General features: G+C 35.0%; 1 long non-coding RNA gene across 1 annotated transcript in view; it reads right to left on the reverse strand.

The window, feature by feature from the left end:
• LOC106997182 (uncharacterized) overlaps positions 1–14,953 on the reverse strand; it is a 33,723-nt gene that overhangs the window by 3,319 nt on the left and 15,451 nt on the right. The window contains exon 4 of the long non-coding RNA XR_001443314.3: positions 4,581–4,638. This is a non-coding gene — a long non-coding RNA (uncharacterized LOC106997182). The remainder of the gene's footprint in view (positions 1–4,580; positions 4,639–14,953) is intronic.

Raw genomic sequence — 14,953 nt, forward strand, 5'->3', positions numbered from 1 at the left:
AAAATTTATGATGGTTATTTTTTAATGTTTTCAACTCTGTTCAGGTTGTAATTCAAATTTGCTCATACCAAAATCCTGAGCTAGTTTTAGTACTCTCTTTTCTCAATTCTTTTTTTTTTACGTGCTAACAGCTGTCTACTTATTATTATTATTATTATTATTATTATTATTATTATACTTTAAGTTCTAGGGTACATGTGCACAATGTGCAGGTTTGTTACATATGTATACTTGTGCAATGTTGGTGTGCTGCACCCATCAACTCGTCAGCACCCATCAACTCGTCATTTACATCAGGTTTAACTCCCAATGCCATCCCTTCCCCCTCCCCCCTCCCCACAATAGGCCCCAGTGTGTGATGTTCCCCTTCCAGAGTCCAAGTGATCTCAGTGTTCAATTCCCACCTATGAGTGAGAACATGCGGTGTTTGGTTTTCTGTTCTTGGCGATAGTTTGCTGAGAATGATGGTTTCCAGCTGCATCCATGTCCCTACAAAGGACACAAACTCATCCTTTTTTATGGCTGCATAGTATTCCATGGTGTCTATGTGCCACATTTTCTTAATCCAGTCTGTCACTGATGGACATTTGGGTTGATTCCAAGTCTTTGCTATTGTGAATAGTGCCACAATAAACATATGTGTGCATGTGTCTTTATAGCAGCATGATTTATAATCCTTTGGGTATATACCCAGTAAAGGGATGGCTGGGTCATATGATATTTCTAGTTCTAGATCCTTGAGGAATAGCCATACTGTTTTCCATAATGGTTGAACTAGTTTACAATCCCACCAACAGTGTAAAAGTGTTCCTATTTCTCCACATCCTCTCCAGCACCTGTTGCTTCCTGACTTTTTAATGATCGCCATTCTAACTGGTGTGAGATGGTATCTCATTGTGGTTTTGATTTGCATTTCTCTGATGGCCAGTGATGATGAGGATTTTTTCATGTGTCTGTTGGCTGTATGAATGTCTTCTTTTGAGAAATGTCTGTTCATATCCTTTGCCCACTTTTTGATGGGGTTGTTTGCTTTTTTCTTGTAAATTTGTTTGAGTTCTTTGTAGGTTCTGGATATTAGCCCTTTGTCAGATGAGTAGATTGCAAAAATTTTCTCCCATTCTGTAGGTTGCCTGTTCACTCTGATGGTAGTTTCTTTTGCTGTGCAGAAGCTCTTTAGTTTAATTAGATCCCTTTGTCAATTTTGGCTTTCCTTGCCATTGCTTTGGTGTTTTAGACATGAAGTCCTTGCCCATGCCTATGTCCTGAATGGTATTACCTAGGTTTTCTTCTAGGGTTTTTATGGTATTAGATCTAACATTTAAGTCTCTCATCCATCTTGAATTAATTTTCGTATAAGGAGTAAGGAAAGGATCCAGTTTCAGCTTTCTACTTATGGCTAGCCAACTTTCCCAGGACCATTTATTAAATAGGGAATCCTTTCCCCATTTCTTGTTTTTGTCATGTTTGTCAAAGATCAGATGGCTGTAGATGTGTGGTATTATTTCTGAGGACTCTGGTATATTCCATTGGTCTATATCTCTGTTTTGGTACCAGTACCATGCTGTTTTGGTTACTGTAGCCTTGTAGTATAGTTTGAAGTCAGGTAGCATGATCCTTCCAGCTTCGTTCTTTTGACTTAGGATTGTCTTGGCAATGTGGGCTCTTTTTTGGTTCCATATGAACTTTAAAACAGTTTTTTCCAATTCTGTGAAGAAAGTCATTGGTAGCTTGATGGGGATGGCATTGAATCTATAAATTACCTTGGGCAGTATGTTTAATGTAACATAACTGTTGACATTATCCTTAAAATCTATCCAATCTGACTATTGTTCATTATCCCAATTTCTATCACTCTAGTCTAAGTCACTAGTATATCTACTTTGATCCCTGTCATGCCTACCATTCCTGTCTCTGCTTATATTGTGCTAAATTGCATACCACACATAGGAGCTAAAATGATCCATTTAAAACATAAATCATGTCATGTTGATTTCCCGCATAGACTTCAATAACATTTCACTGAACTTAGAATAAGGTGCAAACAATTATCATGGTCTACGAGAGACTATATAGTCAGACAACTACTCAAGACATTGCCTTTCTCTCCTTCCACTCTTCTCTCATTCATTTGACTTCATTAGTACTAGACATGTTGGTATTTCTTGGAAATAACAATTCTGTCCTGGCTAAGGCCCTTTTGTGCTTGGTGTTTCCTTATCCTGGAGTATCCTTTGCCCACACCTTGGTCTGAATTGCTGCCTTTCTTCGTTAAGGGATCTGTCTAAATATCTCAACAGAGAGAGTGTCCCTTAATGATCCTATTTAAAGTGGCATGAGACAAGTAGAAAGTAGTCTGTGTTGTTTAAAGTGCTAGAAAATGTTGAAACTTGGTATTTTGGGGAAAAATCACTGAAGATTTTTGCCTGATATTTTTTCTCATCAGCTAGAAAAGTGGGAGAAAATAATGTATCTTCACAGAGTGCGGCAAAAATCTGAGGAAATATCTGCAGGATAATGGCTCCTTAACTGCATAACACAGTAAAGATATAAAATTCCATTTTATTGGTGATTGTAAATAATTGGGGGGAGTATTTTTTCTGACAGTGCTGATGTGGGAAAACCATATATGCAGCGCCTATATTTGTATGATGTTTGGATTTTACAGCTCACAAATATTTGTATAGTTTTCTTCAAAGTCATCCTGTGACAATAAAAAATAGTACTACCTGTATTATCATAATTTATATATGAGAAACTGAGGCCCAAAATAGTGAAATGGCTTGCATTCACAGCCTACAAGTGTTAGATTTTGCACCTTATACCAACTTTTATCACTACAAATTTAGTATTTTTCATAGCACTGTATAACAGAAGGGGTAAATGCTAGAGAAAAATATATAAACCCAAATAGTCAATCTAATTAGATCCATGTTGAAGAATTATCTATTAATTATCTAGTAATTTTGATAAATTATCTATTAATGCATTTAAACAAATAATGAACCATTTCTCTTTGATAAATTATCTATTAACGTGTTATACAAATACTAAACCATTTCTGCTTATGCAAGGAAAGATACTTTTTCTATTGCTACAGTTATAAAAGCAAAAAGAAATTACAAAATGGTTGGAGAGAGTTAACAGTAGTTGTTGAGTTCCTGAGTTTGTCACCACAAATGGGAGGCTTTCATAGACCTTAAAATTAACTTCTTTCATTGCCAGTTGACCGGCTGCACAAGACAGCCTGCAGATCTTCATTAATTGGATTAAACAAGCTTGCTATGTTTTTCTTTCTAGCAACACAAGCTATATAAAAATCTCCAAAGAGAATGCCCTTCTTGACAAGATTTATTCCTGACAAGCTGTCAAAGCAGCATAAAGCCAAGGCTTCAGTGAATGAATATAAATGAAGATCACCACTCTATGTACAATATCCAAGAAGGAGATGTCTCCAGGTCATAGATCCTGGAACTGTATGTTAAGAAAGTTTTTAATCTGTTAGAATTCTAGGTATGAAAGGCATTGTGTGGCCACTCAAACCTTATTTTATAATTACAGAGGGAGCACCACACTTTAATTATGATGGTTCTAGAAGATCATTTTCATGACCACTGCTTCAAACTTTAACGTGTTATCATCAGAGAAATCAGCACAGAGCACAAAGCTTTCAGTTTAAAAATGTATGTTATTGTTTATTGTTTAAATTTTTATTAATTGCTACTATTTTCAATGTTCTATGTTAAATTCCACAGAAGACACAGAGAAAATTATTGATTTTCTGCCCTATCATGGTTATTGTCTAGAGGATGGATAAGATGTTTATGCAGATGACCAGGGGATGAAGAAGAAAGTAATCATTTCTATAAAAAAATACTAAGTTTGGGAGTTTGGGAAAATGCTTATTCTTATCATAGAGTCTGAGTTTCAGAGCTGGGTAGTTAGAGATTATTTAGTCTATTCTTCTCATTTTAGGTATGAGGGAATCTAAGCCCTGGTTGGAAAAATTAGTTTTTTAGTTCGTGTAGCTACTTAGTAACAGATTCAGGAGCAAAATAAGCTATCTGAGTTCCCAGTCTTCTAATATTTATAGGAATGGATGCACACAATAGTTAAGAATAATAGTTAGCCTTGGGACTCAGGAGAATTCAACACCTGGATGTATTTTATACCAGGCAGCCAACTGGTGGCCACATTCACCATTTAGAATCCTGGCTAGCTTCTCACGCCATATCCAACTATGACTTTTCCAGTGAGAGCTCTTCAGGGAAATGGGCCAGGGCTTTAAGAAAAGAAACAAACAAACAACAACAACAACAACAACAAACAATTCTAGCCTTCAACAATCTGTACAACATCTAACTCTTAAATTGCTCAAGATTCTGGCTCATCACAACTCTCTCTACAACCTTTAATACCAGTGCCTTCAACTACTGTCATTGACACAATATCCTGATCGGTCTTCATCCAGAACCCAGGTTCATACTGCCTATTGGACAGTTACACCTTAATATCTAAATAACATATCTAAATGGAAATATAACTGTAATAAAATGGGAAATCTCTAAAGCTGAGGTCCTTACCTCTGTTGCTGTGGTGTATTTCTCCTGTTCTATGCTCCCTCTCTCCGTGCAATTAAACCTGCAAAATTTTAAAATCATTTGTCAATTGCGTTTCCACATTCATAAATCATTTTCTTTCTTGCCTCCTGCTCTCTAAAAGCTTCCCTGGCTTTTCTTTTCTCTGTGCTCTACCGCTTACTAGAGCTGACAAATTTCTTAAAATCCCTGGGGGTTAGCATTTGCAATTGTAAAAGAAGGATGGTCATTTCAGTTACCTTAAAAAAGATTATTATGCTGGAATCATGGGGGTTATTGGATGACTTTTTCTGCTTATTTTTCTTTTGTGTTACTTTCTACATTTTCTGTAAAGAGCATTATTTACTTTAATAATAGCCAAATAAATGCACAAAATTAAAGCAAAAAAAATAAGAATTTTTTGTGCCACTTTTGCATTTTTATTTGAAAATGATATTTTCCTCTTTTAAATTCAAACAGTAATAACTAATTATACAATGAAAAATCCCTTCATCTGTGGCAAAAACTGGTAACTATCGAGCAAAATGTTTTGCCTCTTACCATGGCACGCAACCAAATTGCCGCATTGTCAGACTCACTGGCACTTAGGTGTCACCACGTGATAGATTCCTAGCCAACAAGTAAAAGTAGTAATGTGCAACCTCCAAGCCTTCCCATAAAAATCTCCATCTGCAATTCTCCATGCTCCTTCTCCTTCTTCTTCCAAATGAATTTTGCTATCTATGAGAACTTTGGAAGTCAGTGGGAAAAAATGTTACAAAGTCGGTCATCCTGGGTGACAACTGTACGACATAAGACACCCCCACCCTCATCATTACAATTAATGTAGAATCTCAATGAAGCGATATGTGAGCAAAAAGAGACTTCTATTGCATTTGAGCCATTATGTAATTTGGACTGTATATGTTATAGCAGTAAGCCAATTTTAAATATATCTGACTTCCCAAATTGACCACTTACAACAATCAGAATAGACTAGGTTTATTTGGTGGCAAACAAAACCCAAAATTCACAACAGTTTAAAACAGTAAAAGTTTATTTCTTGTTTCTGCAAACTTCTTGATAGTCCTGGTGACTGTCAGCCAGTTGTCCTTGTATATGAGTCAGCCATTCAAGCTGCTTTTACCCTGTGGCTCTACATTTTCAACACAAGACGCTGTGCATGCATACTGGCAGAATTTAAAAAGGGCTTTTCGTTTTTGTCAGCTCAAAAGTCAGTCGCACTCATTGTATTTGCCAGACCTAGTTTCCTGGCTTCAGTTAACTGCAAGAAGTACGGGAACTATAATCTTCTGTATGTCCAGGGAGAGAACTAGCTGTTAGTGAACACAGTCATGTCTACTACACAACTGTTATCTATTTCTAGAGAAATGAGGGTCTACTATATAGACAGTGTTTGAACTTTTGCTTTTTCATTTAACATATTTTGCAGATTAATATATAAATTATTCCTTTCTAATGACAGAATTTATTCAATATGTCACTCATTGTCAGAAATTTGACTTATTTCCAGACATTTTCTATTGCAAACAGTATTGCTGTGAACATTATTTGAGTATATACTAGAATATCTATGAGATAAATTCCTAAAAATAAAATTTCTAGGTCATATTTGCATTTTTAATTTTGATATATAGTTTTATGATACATAGATGTAATTTTATCCAATGAGTTTGCATGAATTTACATCATTGGCAACAACTTAAAAAGGAAGTTGTTTCCTTTCAAGTTTGCAATGACAGTATATTATTAAAATCATGTGAGGGTATTAGGTGTAATCTGCATAGTAGCCTATCACATTCAGTCATGCGTTATTTAACAATGGGGTGCCTTCTGCAAAGTGTGTCATTAGGTGATTTCCTCATTATGTGAACATCACAGAGTATACTTACACAAATGTAGATGTTATAGTCTGCTATGCAATTAGGCTAGATGGCATAGCCTAGAGGCTACAAAACTGTATAGCACATTATTGTGCTGAATAGTGTAGGCAGCTGTTGCACAATGTAAGCATCTGTGTATCTGATCGTAGAAAATGAACAGTAAAAATACAGTGTTATACTCTTATTGGCCTGTATATGTCACCTGTCTTGACTGAAACATCCTTATGTGGTACATGATTATATTTATATTTAACAGAGTAAACATTACTGAATATTGATTTTGTTTCTAATACTCAAATTACATAAAACATTACACACGAATATGTACCCACATGCAGGGGCCTTTGAAAACAGTATGCTGAGAATAGATAGGGCTCAAGGACAGTATCTCCAATTGAACTTTTAATGAACTCCCGTAGGCGCCAAGAAGGTGGGCAGATAAGGAAGGGCATAGAAACAAAGAACTGAGTAGAAGATTACATCTGGGAAAAGAAAGTTTGTTTTGCATTGCATTCTTTCTGCTGACATGGGGTTTATGGAGTATAAATAAAGTGAGGCGGAGGCTCTGAGCGCGGCCGCCATGTTCTCTGTGTGTCTTTGTCTTTTGTGTGTTCTTTCATTCTCCACCACCCCCGGCACGGACCCCAACACCCACATTTTAATTATGTTATTAGATTTTCCTTTTAGAAGTGGAATTACCATATCTACAAGTGTGAACTATTTTAATTTTCTTGATATCTTATCCAATTGCTTTACAAAAAGGTTTTACCAATTTACACTTCCTCCAGAGTTATATGAAGGCCCCTCTCACTTCACCTCCACCAATATTAGGTTTTATCATTTTTTAATCTTTGTAAACTAGTAAGCTGCATAAGGGCAATACCGGAAATTGACAATGCCACCTCTGTAACAACTAACTTATGGGACATTAGCATGGCAAATTCCATTATCAAAAATATTCTAAGGGGTATGTTTTCTTAGCGTTGCATTTTTTTACAATGTAGCATCTTTTGAGAGGTAGAATCACTATTCCCCAGTGGCATGTGGTTTTTGTGAACATTTCAGTCATGTTATCTTGTTACAGGAATTCTCTATTCCCCTGTTCCAACAAATATCCTAAGCTGTGCCAATTCAAGACCTTCCTTAATATTAATCTACAGAACCTGGAATAAATAAGCTGTTGTCCTTTAAGGGAAAGGGCAGTGTTGCTAAACTGAGAGGAAATACTACTGGAATGGCCAGGGGCTGTATCTTATTTAAAATATGAAGAATGAAGCTAAGCACAGATAACAAAAGAGAGAGATAAGATTTTAGCAATTCTGAGTGCATAATTCCTGCCCTAGGTGCTTTGTTTTTCTATATCTCTTGCTTTCAACTTGAAGCTATTCTTTTCTTCCCAGCCAGCGAGTTACTTTTGTATAAACTAATTTGAGCTGAATTCTTACCTTTTGCAACTGAAATAATTCCTACTAATACACACATTAAAGCAGTACCTTTACATACTTCTCTGCTACTTTGCATTCTGATAACCAGAATGTTAGTCATCATAGACAATGTAAATCTTATTAAATTTCATAAAGAAAGCAGTATTAGATCCACAAGTGTCTCCCAAATATACAAAGATATTTTTCAGAACTTGATATAATTTTAATATTACTGTATTGATTTGATTACAATGTATTATTATAAACTAGAGATCCTTTTCTTGATATGTAATAGATGAGTCCAAAACCTATTAGCTTCCAACCCTGCTGAGTACCTGTTACAGAATTTTACTCTTTCGTGTCCCTTGAAATAGGAGTCAAAGGCTATATTTTGGAGTAAGAGGCAGGTGCTTACATCTGGACATCTAGCCAACCTTTAAAGCTGAACTAATCTAGAGTAGCTAGTCTTACAAAATTGAATAGATTGTTTTAGTTCAGTTTCCTCACCTATAATAACCTCATTTGAATGACTGCTAGAATCCCTCCTTGTTCTCACATTCTAATGAATTTTATAGTAAAAACGAATCAATTTTATAGTAAATTTAACTTCAAAGTAGCAAGTCTGACCTTAATCCAGTCCAGTTTATGTTGAATAAATAAAACATTGCTTTCATTTATTCTCCTGTTGACGTAAAAATGAACTAGACACTTTACAAATCTTCTGCTTTTATTTCTTTTATACAGTCACAATGACTTAGGTGTTTCTGAATAGCCTAGATCAATTAAAGCATTATATATCATTTGACATTTCAAAATCATTAGTTAAAAAAAGTTACATTTCTGGTGGATTGATTATTCTGTGATTATATAAGGTCTATAAAATTTGTTCCTAGTTATATTAATAATTATATTTGTAGGTTTATCATAAGAACTGTAGTTCTAAATGCCTTTTATTTAAATAAACTCATGATTTTTCTGAATGGCAGTTAAATAGATATGGACATCTTTTTAGAAAACTATTAAATCAAGGTTTCCTTTGGGCATGCAATTGCTTGGCCTTGATATGGATTTTTAAGTAAGCATGTTAAAACTGTGGGATTCTCTTTCTTTTCTTTTTTTTTTTTTTATCAAATCAAGAACCCACGAAATGAAATGATGTTACAGTAGAAACTACATTTGGCAAATAGAATGAGAGTAACAGCTCCAATTTTCTACTTTGTTTTCTTCCACATTAACATAATTCCATTAAGAATATCTACAGAGAATTTCTGGTGTGCAAGACCATATATCAGATATTGCAGAAGATAAAAGAAATGAAACAGAAGTAACTCTATTCGAAGGTGAATGCCTTCTCCAGCAAAATGAATAAAATGCACACATGCAAAAAATTATCGTTGTTACTTACATATTTATTGGGCATCTTTTGTCTCCAGGAAACTTACATTTTAATGAGAGAGACATACATAAAATAACTTTAAATACTGCTATGAAGAAAGTAAAACATCACAATAAAATAGACAGTAACTGGGAAGTTACTTTACGTTAGATGATCAGAGAGCTTACTGCAGCAGTAGAATATAAACTAAGACCTGGATAACAAGAAAAAGCCAGTCAGAAAGATCTGAAGAAAGTATTTCAGGATGAGTGAATAGTTCAAGGCCTTAAGGCATTAATATAACATATTACTAACAAAGGAGGCTTATGCTGAGGTGCCCTAGGACAAGAGGCCAAGAGAATTCAGAGGTGTAAGAACATAAGTAAAAGCAGATATAGGAGATTTGTGAGAAACAAATTAAACCTACCTCAAATTTGAGCGGGTTTCATTAAATGGACATGTTAAGGTCAAGGAAGAGAACCCAAGATACAAGGAAAAGCATAAACTAGGAATTTCTAACACACAGTTACAGTCTTAGATTATGTAGTGAGGTTTAATATTTACCAAAATGAAAGAGTAGCATCAGGAGGTCTTTAGTGGACTTTTCCAAAAATATCATGAAAAAACAGATACTGACTTCTTTTAGAATCTCAGAGCAAATACTTCCCCATAATCCAAGGTATTAATACTTTAGGAAATAAATCTGATTTTAATTATTAAAACTTGAAATTACATATTTTATTCTCCTGTCCTGTGTGATTTTTTAAATATTCATTTACAAAAATCCTTCTCTAAGAATTTTCCAGGGAATAATTATAATTATTTGAGAAATGATTTGTATAATTAAGAGCTAAAAGAAACTTTAAAGCTCACCTAACCCAAAACTCTAAACTTACAGATGAAGAAGAGATCCAGAGAAGTAAATCTTGCCCATTGTCACAAAAATAATTGAAGAGATAATCAAGATTTGAACCTAATTCTGCATTGATTCCCAATCCAATACTTTTTATTGTTTCCTTATTTTTCATTATGAGCATAATTACTTGTATAAACATATAACAGTAAAATTGTATATATAATGTAAAACATAATATGTGTGTACAATGTGTGTGTGGGATAATTAAATCAAGCTATTTAACAAATATTTTTATGGTGTGAAGGTTGTTGGTCAAAGGACACAAAATTAGTCAAAGGGTACAAAGTTTCAGTGATGCAAGATAAATAAGTCCTGGAGATTTACTATACAGTATAGTGCCTATAGTTTATTTTACATTGTATACTTTCCAATTTGCTAAAGGGTGTATCTTCTGTTATCCCTTCTTATGACAGAAAAGTAACAATAAATAAAGAGGGCAGGAGGAAACTTTTGGAGGTAATGGATATGTTTATGGCATATATTGTGATGATGATTTCCTGGGTGTACACTTATCTCCAAAATCTTCAAGTCATATAGATTAAATAGGGATAGCTTTTTTGTATGGTCAATCATATCTCAGTAAAGTAACTTTAAAAATATCTGAGAAAACTCAGGCAACTAAAACAGAGTAAGATATGAAGTATATCAGATATAATTTGCTTAAATGAAAATTTTAAATATCATATCTTTGGATGCCTTTAATATTTTACAACTAGAGATGATCCAAGTTTTTTTTCTTTAATGTCACAATCCTTCACTTGCATGCAGGTATGATTTCTAAAGAGGTCAAAGGAAAGGGTGGAATTTGTAAGATATCTTTTTTTTTTTTTTTTTTTTTTTGAGACAGTCTCACTCTGTCGCCCAGACTGGAGTGCAGTGGCTCCGTCTTGGCTCACTGCAAGCTCTGCCTCCCGGGTTCACGCCATTCTCCTGCCTCAGCCTCCTGAGTAGCTGGGAATACAGGCACCCGCCACCGCGCCCGGCTACTTTTTTGTATTTTTAGTAGAGACGGAGTTTCACTGTGTTAGCCAGGATGGTCTCGATCTCCTGACCTCATGATCCACCCGCCTTGGCCTCCCAAAGTGCTGGGATTACAGGTGTGAGCCACCGTGCCCGGCCGAATTTGTAAGATTTCTTGACAGAAAGATTTCAATCTATCTGAAATATCACACTGTCCTATCACTCACTCAGCATTTTTGAAATTGAGCCTTCTTTTTATCTAAAACCACAATGTAAAAATTTGTTGATGCAGCTTCTGAATATTTTATACCAAATCCCTAAGTATTGTTCAGGAATTAGAGAAGAAACTTTAAGACCCTTGTATTTAAGATGATTACAGGCCAGGAGCAGTGGCTCATACCTGTAATCCCAGCACTTTGGGAGGCTGAGGCGGGCGAATCACCTGAGGTCAGAAGTTCGAGACCAGCCTGCCCAACATGACGAAACCCGTCTCTACTAAAAATACAAAAAATTAGCCAGGCATGGTGGTACATGCCTGTAGTTCCAGCTACTCAGTAGTCTGAAGCAGGAGAATTGCTTGAACTTGGGAGGCGAAAGTTTCAGTCAGCCTAGATCATGCCATTGTACTCCAGCTTGGGCAACAGGAGTGAAACTCCATCTCAAAACAAAAAAACAAAAAAAACAATGGTTTTTAATTAACTTTTAAATATAAAAATGTTTACATGAAAGCACAGCAGGTGTATTCTCAAAAAAAGGTTAAACTCTGTCTTTTAAAAAAAATCTTTCTCTTAATGCTATTTGCATATGAAACTTGTACTCAGCTGCCTAATTTTTATCTTATTAAATGCAAAATAGATCTGTAAAATCCTACTAAAATAAAACTCAAAATGGACACACTGCGTATACATACTTTTTAAAAACTCAATGTATTAGTTACCTTACAAACTGCAGTTTGTGTGTGAATCATCTCATTCATCACTTAACAATCAGTTATTTTTGGATAGAATGCCTAAGCCCAATAGTGACAACAACATCACAATTCAATTTAATGAGAACGGCTATTTCTGAGTGAAACAGAGAAAAGTGAGAACAAGAACAACATGACTAGTTCCTAAGAATGCATATAACTTCCAATTATGCCGGCTAATGGATTTTTAAAGATTGTCCTAGATCTTTCCTTTAATTCCATTGATTTGATTTTCCATTTCTTTCTCTGTTCTCTCTCAGATTCATTTTTGTTGTGAGCACAATCATAGCAGCACTCAAAGCCAAAAATATTTTCTAGCAAGTTGGGCTAGGCTTCGATTGGCACTGGTTGCTCAAATATAAAAAACAAATGAGAAGATGAGAGGTATATTAGTGAAGTGCAATAGCACCAAATGGGAAAAGGATAGACTTGTTGAATATGAAGGAGACACCTTAATTCTCTAACGTTCATTTGGCACAACTATAAAAGTAGAATATTAGATTTACCCTTTATCCTCTAATATGGTTTTGATCTTATTACTACTGTATAAACTTTTAGAATTAGATGATCTCTAAGTTAACTTTAGCGATCACCCAAACTAGTCCATACATATTTGAGTTGGATGAAAACCTTCGTGCATTTATTTATATGGAGTGGCTCCTTAGAAGTTTCTGGCAAATCAGAGAAATGTCCTGAATCACTCCTAATCTTTCAATGGTTGGGAAATTCAGGACCTCATAAGAAACCTGACTTCTCTACTTCACATGCTCAGCATCAGTAATTGAGAAAACCTCACAACCTCAATCATAGGCTAATATTTTTTATTTGACATCAGATGATATTTAGTCTTTCAACTAAAATTGTTGATAATACTCAGACTCTTCAATTCAATGTGGTTCAGTGTCCCAGCACAGGACTTCTGGAAGATTTTGGGGAAAAAAACCAAAAAACAAACAAACAAAAAACCCTCTTATTATTAACTCAGCCTGTTTTCTCTCAGCACAGGTAATTTACTGGAGCTCAGAATAACAGTATTCTGAAACAGCTCTTATACATGATATATGACTGCTTATGCTTCTGTCAGTAGCATTCCTTCCATACTTTCCCTGTACCCAGATATCTGCCTACCTAATTATTTAACCAACAATAAACCCCAATATGTACAGTGAAGGTGAATTTTGAATGGTCTTGTGATTCTGAATTCAGTTTAAGTGAGGTTCTCGCCAGCATGGAAGCTTGTCCTTAACATAATTTCCACGAAAATGTACGATATTAAACACCTTTCTCTGTCTCTCCTTTACCTACTCACTAAACTCTCTTGTGGATCAGACACAGTTACAAATTACCGCTTCTGATTTATAAATATCTAACAGTTTTGCTTTATCAATCTCAATTAACTTGCTTTAGAAGTACTAACCAGAAAGGAGAAGCAAAGGGAAAGAGATTAGGAAAGACGCTTATGTTGAATTTTAAAGAATGCATTGCTGGGAGGTCAAAATTAATACTGTATTCCTTTCAAATATGCTATTCCTCATGGGCATGAAAACACATTAGTAGTTAACACACACTCTCCTCAAGATAAAATAAAAGTTTCAAAAATCAAAATATTGATGACATTGTCCCAGTAGTTTGTTTTCAAAGACAGGAAACACTTTTCTAGTGACTTGGGCTAAGCTTGGGTTAGCACTGGTTGCTCAAATACAAAGAACAAATGAGAAGATGAGAGGTATATTAGTGACTTGCAATAGCCCCAAATGGGAAAAGGATAGGCTTGTTGAATATGAAGGAGACACCTTAATTCTCTAAGGTTCAGTTGGCACAACTGAAAAATTAGAATATTAGATTTACCCTTTATCCTCTAATATTGTTTTGATCTTATTACTGTTGTATAAACTTTTAGAATTAGATGATCTCTAAGTTAACTTAGGACAACTAAGTTATCATCTGGGATCCATGGATCCGAAGTAGTCCATACATCATGTGAGTGGGATGAAAACCTTTGTTATTTATTTGGAGTAGCTCCTTAGATGTTTCTACCAAATACAAAATTTCCAGAATCACTCCTAATCTTTCTATGGTTGGGAAATTCAGGACCACACAAGAAACATGACTTCTCTATTTTACATATTCAGCATCAGCCGTTGGAAACCTCATACCCTTAATCACAGGCTAATATTCTTTATTTGATATCAGACGTTATTTAGTCTGTCAACTAAAACTGTTTCTTGATAATACTCAGACTCTTCAACTTCAATTCCGTGTGGTTCAATGTCCCAGCACAAGATTTCTGGCAGATTTTGGATAAAACAGAAACAAAAACAAAAACAAAACACCCTTCTTATTATTAACTCAGCCCAGACGGTGATGTCTCACACATTGTCCTTGCTGGGTTCAATAAATCTGACACTTGTCCTGCTGAGCTGATGTAATCCACATCTCATCTCTCTTCAATTCGTTTGTATTCCTTTGATCACAATTGCCATGTATTCTGATGCTTTTATTCATAACTAAGAAAAACACTTTGGATACTGCCTTTGGCTTTCTCCCAAAAAGCCAACAAGATGACACCTTTTAATTCAACAGCCAATCCCTCTGTAGCTTAACCATTTCGAGTACATTCTAATATTGATTTTTATATATTTTTCCATTAATAATGATTTTCTATCTTTAAAAATAGGTACTCTCTTATTTCTTGCAATCAACTTGCTTGTCTTTTACTATGCTAGAAGTTGTTATTCATCTTGTAATAAAGCAAGGTGGTCTAAAGCCAAGAAAGCCAAAGTAGCATTTCAGTCACACCACATTGACCTACGAGATGCATTACCCTAAAATA

Source organism: Macaca mulatta, chromosome 2 (genome assembly GCF_049350105.2).
Source record: "Macaca mulatta isolate MMU2019108-1 chromosome 2, T2T-MMU8v2.0, whole genome shotgun sequence".
NCBI lineage: Eukaryota > Metazoa > Chordata > Mammalia > Primates > Cercopithecidae > Macaca > Macaca mulatta.